We start from the raw sequence: 6812 nt of genomic DNA, 5'->3' as shown, positions 1-6812 counted from the left end.
GGGTCCCCCAGTATGCAGACAAGGCCCGCCCACTAATACAGACCACTACCTTCCCCCTGTCGACAGAGGCTCGCCAGGCCTTCAGCAGCATCAAAGCGGATATCGCAAAGGCCACGATGCGCGCCATCGACGAGTCCCTCCCCTTCCAGGTCGAGAGCGACGCCTCCGATGTAGCTCTAGCGGCCACCCTTAACCAAGCGGGCAGACCCGTGGCCTTCTTCTCCCGAACCCTCCACGCCTCAGAAATCCGCCACTCCTCAGTGGAAAAGGAAGCCCAAGCCATAGTGGAAGCTGTGCGACATTGGAGGCATTACCTGGCCGGCAGGAGATTCACTCTCCTCACTGACCAACGGTCGGTAGCTTTCATGTTCGATAATGCACAGCGGGGCAAAATTAAAAATGACAAGATCTTAAGGTGGAGGATCGAGCTCTCCACCTTCAACTACGAGATCTTGTACCGTCCCGGAAAGCTGAACGAGCCGTCCGATGCCCTATCCCGCGGCACATGTGCCAACGCACAAATAGACCGTCTCCAAACCCTCCACGAGGACCTCTGCCACCCGGGGGTCACTCGGTTCTACCATTTTATAAAGTCCCGCAACCTCCCCTACTCCGTGGAGGAGGTCCGTACTGTCACCAGGAACTGCCACATCTGCGCTGAGTGCAAACCGCATTTTTTCAGGCCAGATAGAGCGCACCTGATCAAGGCTTCCCGCCCCTTTGAATGCCTCAGTCTGGATTTCAAAGGGCCCCTCCCCTCCACCGATCGAAACACATACTTCCTGAACGTGGTGGACGAGTACTCCCATTTCCCTTTCGCCATCCCCTGCCCCGACATGACAGCGGCCACAGTTATTAAAGCCCTGAGCACTATATTCACACTGTTCGGTTGCCCCGCATATATCCATAGCGACAGGGGGTCCTCCTTCATGAGTGACGAGCTGCGCCAGTTCCTGCTCAGCAAGGGCATAGCCTCGAGCAGGACGACCAGCTACAACCCGCGGGGGAACGGGCAAGTAGAGAGGGAGAACGGCACGGTCTGGAAGACCGTCCTACTGGCCCTACGGTCCAGAGATCTCCCAGTTTCACGGTGGCAGGAGGTCCTCCCGGACGCTCTCCACTCCATCCGGTCGCTGCTGTGTACCACCACTAACCAAACGCCTCATGAGCGCCTCCTTGTCTTCCCCAGGAAGTCCTCCTCCGGAACGTCGCTGCCGACCTGGCTGGCGGCCCCAGGACCCATCCTGCTCCGGAAACATGTGCGGGCGCACAAGTCGGACCCATTGGTCGAGAGGGTTCATCTCCTCCACGCGAACCCGCAGTATGCCTACGTGGCGTACCCCGACGGCCGACAGGACACGGTCTCCCTGCGAGACCTGGCGCCCGCCGGCAACATGCACACCCCCCCGACACCGATCACCCCCTCCCTGCCACCGGCGCACCCCGTGACCGCCCCCTTCCCGGGAGGATCGGTCCTCCTCCCATGTCCGACCAGGAGTGAAACGGAAGCAGACACCGAAAAGCTCCCGGAGTCGACAACGCGGGAACAAGCACCTGCACCACCACCGGGGCTGAGGCGATCAACAAGGAAGACCAGACCGCCCGCTCGACTCGTGGCATCGGTGTAACACAAGAATGTTGTGGACTTTAACGAGAATGTTCTTTTTCCTCTTACGAATTTTGTAAATAGTTCACAAGCCCTGTACATAGCCCAATGTAGGGCAAAGTGTAGAGCATTGAAAAGACATGCCAAAATTTTTCTCCTCCCAGGACCAGCCTTGTAAACCCCTACCACCATGCGAAGCAGCACCCCGTCGGGTTCATTTTTAACAAGGGGTGAATGTGGTAGTATGCATTAGGGGTCATGTGGGACTGTGAAGCTGTGATGTATTGGCTGACAGATCCCGGGTCCTGGTTGGCTGTTGATCCCTAGCTCCGCCCTGAAGGCGGAGTGTAAGAACCTGGGCTTCTCCCCGCAGCTCCAGTCTGTTGCTGAACTGCTGGGAACAAGTCACGCTTAATAAAGCCTCATCGACTTCACCTCTATTCGTCTCTCTCGTAAGTCATTGTGCGCTACAACAGGAAATAGATATTTGGCATAAATTTGTATTTTTCTAGTTGGCCGGATGTGATGAGTGGTGTGCCACAGGGGTCAGTGCTGGGGCCTCAATTTTTTACAATTTATATAAATGACTTGGGTGAAGGGACTGAAGATATGGTTGCTAAAATTTTCGGATGACAAAAAGATAGGTAGAAAAGTAAATTGAAGCGGATGTAACAACATAAATAGGTTAAGTGAGTGGGCAAAACTCTGGCAAATTGAGTACAATGTGGGCAAATGTGAAATTGTCCATTTTTGCAGGAAGAACAAAAAGGAAGCATATCATCTAAATGATGAAAGATTGCAGAGCTCTGAGTTGCAGAGGGATCTGGATGTCTTAGTGCATAAATCACAAAAGCCTAGTATACAGGTACAGCAAGTAATTAGGAAAGCTAATAGAATGTTATAATTTATTGTGAGGGGAATTGATTACAAAAGTAGGGAGGTTATGCTTCAGTTGTGCAGGACATTGGTGAGGCCACATCTGGCGTGTTGTGTACAGTATTGGTCCCTTTATTTAAGGAAAGATGCAAATACTTTTGAAGCTGCTCAGAGAAGGTTTACTATATTAATAACAGAAATGGACGAGTTGTCTGATAAGGAAGTATTGGAGAGGTTACGTTTGAGTCCAGTAGAGTTTAAAAGAGTAAGAGGTGACTTGATCGTAACCTTGGAACATCCTGAGATCATAAAGGGGCTATATAAAGGCAAGTTCTTCTTTCTTATTCGCGCCACAGGCAGTTAGCAAGATGACTACCGCTGGTTGTTCTTTGCGATATTATTGGCCCGGAAAAAGGTAACTCATAGTCTGTGCGTACTGATTCCAATCTTCCAGTCCAGCATCAGAAATGCCCAAATGTCCAAAAAGAGACATAATGAAAGCAAATTTCCAACTTGTATCCAAGAAGTATGGGGAGGTGGCTCGGCAGCTTCAATAGCTATCCAGTCTTTACCCTCATCACCAGTTTTGTCAGAGCAACAAAGGGTCTACAATTTACTTTATTTCACAATAGCTATTATTAACAGCTCCAGTAGTTCCCCACAGGGTTTTCTCTAGTCGGTGCCTTATTTGCCAACACTATTTATACAAAGCAAAGTATTGTTAAGGGCCCCCCCCCCACTTATTGGGGGGCATTATATTCAGCAAGATCCATAGGGTAGTTAATCATCCCGAACCCATAACACCCATGCCAGTTCTAACATTTTTTTTGAAGTATTAAGTAGATGTTGAACTCCCCATGCTGAGGTCAGCTAACTCAAACGATCAGATATTAAATTTAAGAGATTGCAGGTTTGCAAAGGTGAGTGATGTAACACACAGTGCATTGATCTAATTAGGGAACTGCTTGAATCAATGCTTTCTGCAAAATTATTTATTCTGATGCATTGTTGCTCAAAGTGAAAATAATTTATGATATGCAAGGCATCCAAGTTTCAATTCCTGCTTTATAATGTGTACCTGTGGGTCTCATATGCAGAGAAGCTCAGAGTACAAAGGCCACAGCTGTCAAGAGGTGGCATCTCTTTGCTTTAGCATGTTATTAGCACTAACATTGAAAGCAAAGAACACATTGAATGTATTCTCTCAACTGAAGTAAATGTAAGAATAAAGTTTGATCCTGTAGCCATCTGGGATGGCCACTTTCCGATTACAAAATGGACATTTTGCAAAGATTGCAGGGAAAATGGACAGTACTGAGAAAGCAAGCAGGTGCAGGGTTGTCTGTTGATTAGAGCCGTAGCTCCCAGACAAGACCAAAACTGCAAACCCATTAGCATACTAATGAGCCATCTCCGGGGACAAAAGAGTAACATTTAAGTAAACAATACTAAGACAGACACCCCGGCGCCAAAGGAGACCAGAACAAAGCAGGCCAACGGCCACCTAGGACACGCCCAGCCATCAGGGCACCCACCCCTTTATTGGAGGAAATCGATAGGAACGATTGAGAAACGGCCCAATTAATTGGGGCCAAGTTCAAGGCCTGCCCAAAAGCGCGCGAAGCCCCTTTTGGGTATAAGAAGGATCCCCCCAAGAGAGAATCGTTCTCTTGGCTCCGGCTCTCACAGAAGAGAGACCTGCCCAAAAGCTACACCAGAACAAGTAAGTCCAAGGTCAACGCAAGCTACCAGACAGATGATCTTAGCTGTTCCCTTTCACCACTTCAACCCTAGCAGCCTCAGAACCGAACAATGGCCATTGTTCCTCTGACTGAGTGGGCGCCCAAAGCTAAGTATAGGCTTTAGCAGTAGTGATAGTTTAGTCGGTAGTATTTGTGCATGATTATATTTAACTGTGTGTGTAAATAAATAAGCATTTGACTTTGAACTAACTAACTGGTGTATCGAGTCTTTGATCAGTATTCGGTTTGAACCTTGTGGCGATATCGAAAGATACCTGGCGACTCTCGAGCAAAACGTAATTAGAATTAAGGGAGGGGACCATATTGACCGTCATATTCAGAGCCAAGTAAAGCGAGAAACACAATTAGCAACAATCCTCAATTATAATGTGAATTTTTAAAAGAACTTGAAGATAGAAATAAGAGAATTTGACAAACAACAAATTATTTTTGTCAAAGTGGCATTTCTTGAAAAACCTGAACACATTGTAATCTTGGAAAGGGATGACCAAAAGCACAGTACTGCAGACCTAGAAATCTGGGAGCACGACCATAAGAAAATTAAGCTGAAAATATTCAGCAGGTCGAGTAACATCGGGGATAAACAGAAGTCAGACACTCAGGTGCCAGGGCAGCACGGTGGCGCAGTGGGTTAACCCTGTTGCCTCACGGCGCCGAGGTCCCAGGTTCGATCCCTGCTCTGGGTCACTGTCCGTGTGGAGCTTGCACATTCTCCCCGTGTCTGCGTGGGTTTCACCCCCACAACCCAAAGATGTGCATGCTAGGTGGATTGGCCACACTAAAATTGCCCTTTAATTGGAAAAAATGAATTAGGCACTCTTAGTTTTAAAAAAAAACATTTCAGGTGCCGTGCCTTAGTCGTGGGACTGGGAATAAAATGCTTCTTGACCTGCTGAGAAGCTCCAACTTCTTCTGTTTTTGTTTTCAGACTTGACAAACTGGTCCTTCTCTTAAAGGATGTCAGCACAAAAACCTGCCCCATTCTGACCTCTTGCGGATCCATGATTTTAATCTCTCCACCATTGGCAACCATGCCTTCCATTGCCTAGGCCCTAAGTGCTTGAATTCCATCCCTAGACCTCACCACCTCTCCCTCTTTTATTTAAGAATCTCTTTAAAATTTACTTGACCAAATTTCCTAACCTGTCTTAATATCTTCTTATGTGGCTTGCTATCAAAAATAGTAAAGTGTCTTGGGATGTTTTATTACATTAAACACAAGTTCATGTTGTGGTCAGATATGTCAGCAAGAGGCGCACAAATCCTACAGTTTATATCACGATGAGGATTGCCAAATCGGTTTAAACTTTTTCCTGGAGATTGTGCCCCGTGACATTCCATCACCACCCAGCCCCTCCAGCCTTAACTCCCTCATATTTGTTTTTTTTAGAACGAATAAACAAAAGTAGTCAAAGAAAATTAAGAAAAAAGAAACAGCACAATTGCTTTAATACATCGGTAGTTTTTCTCATGGGGTTCTTGAAACAGAGTCCAGAAGATTAATCTGTAACTCTTGGAGACTCCAGTGCAACCGTGGAGAGTTGCCAACCATAACAACGTTAATCCTGCTGTGGCTGTTTGTACACTGCGTGGACAGCTACAGGAAAGAGATCCGGTACAGAATGTGGTTTCTGGATCACCAGACAAACCCAGTGAATTGACATTACATTTCCGACCAGCTGCATAAGACATATAGAATCATAGTAATGAGGAGTAGTCTAATCAGCCTCATAACAGTGCCAATACTTCGGTGGAGACAATCAATTAGTCCAGTCCTCTGCTCTTTCCCCAAAACCCTGTATTTCTTCCCCCTTTCGGTTATTTATCCAATTCCCTTTTGAATGCTCCACTTCAATCTCCTTCCATGCAGTGTATTTCCAATCACAGTAACTCATAGTGTAAAAATACATATTTTTTATTCATTCAAGTGTTGAAGACTTTGCTGGCAAGACCAGCATTTATTGCCCATCCCTAATTGCTTTGAGAAGGTGGTGGTGAGCTACCTTCTTGAACCTCTGCAGTCTCTGTGGTGTAGGTACACCCACAGTGCTGTTAGGGAAGGAGTTCTAGATTTTTTTTTGACCCAGCGGCAGTGAAGGAACGGCAATATATTTCCAAGCCAGGATGGTGAATGGTTTGAAGGGGAAATTCCATGTGGTGGTGTTCCCATATATCTGCTGCCCTTGTCCTCCCAGATGGTAGAGGAAATCCACAGCACAGAACAAAACATCTTATGGAACAAACTCCCTTAGCTGGCGGCAAATTAAAATGCTGTGTGACAAGCAATGGCTCAAGCCAACCATTGAGCGCCCAGGGCTAAGCTGTGATCCCCACTTACCACCTCTCACTCACTCTGGCACACCTACTCCCCAGTGTTGCAGATTCCCAGGGGAAGCCCAAAGGCCCTAAAGGTAGATCAATTCAAACCCAGCCACAGTCAAAAGTAACTCAAAGCACAGGGCAACCTCCCTATTTTCCACTTGTGTCTTTTCACAACATTTCTTTGACTTTCTGCTCACCCAGTGACCCACCTGATTGAATGAAGCCCCCTTATATGACCCGGCAAC

This window comes from Scyliorhinus torazame, chromosome 19, assembly GCF_047496885.1.
Source record: "Scyliorhinus torazame isolate Kashiwa2021f chromosome 19, sScyTor2.1, whole genome shotgun sequence".
NCBI lineage: Eukaryota > Metazoa > Chordata > Chondrichthyes > Carcharhiniformes > Scyliorhinidae > Scyliorhinus > Scyliorhinus torazame.
This window is presented reverse-complemented; position numbering follows the sequence as displayed.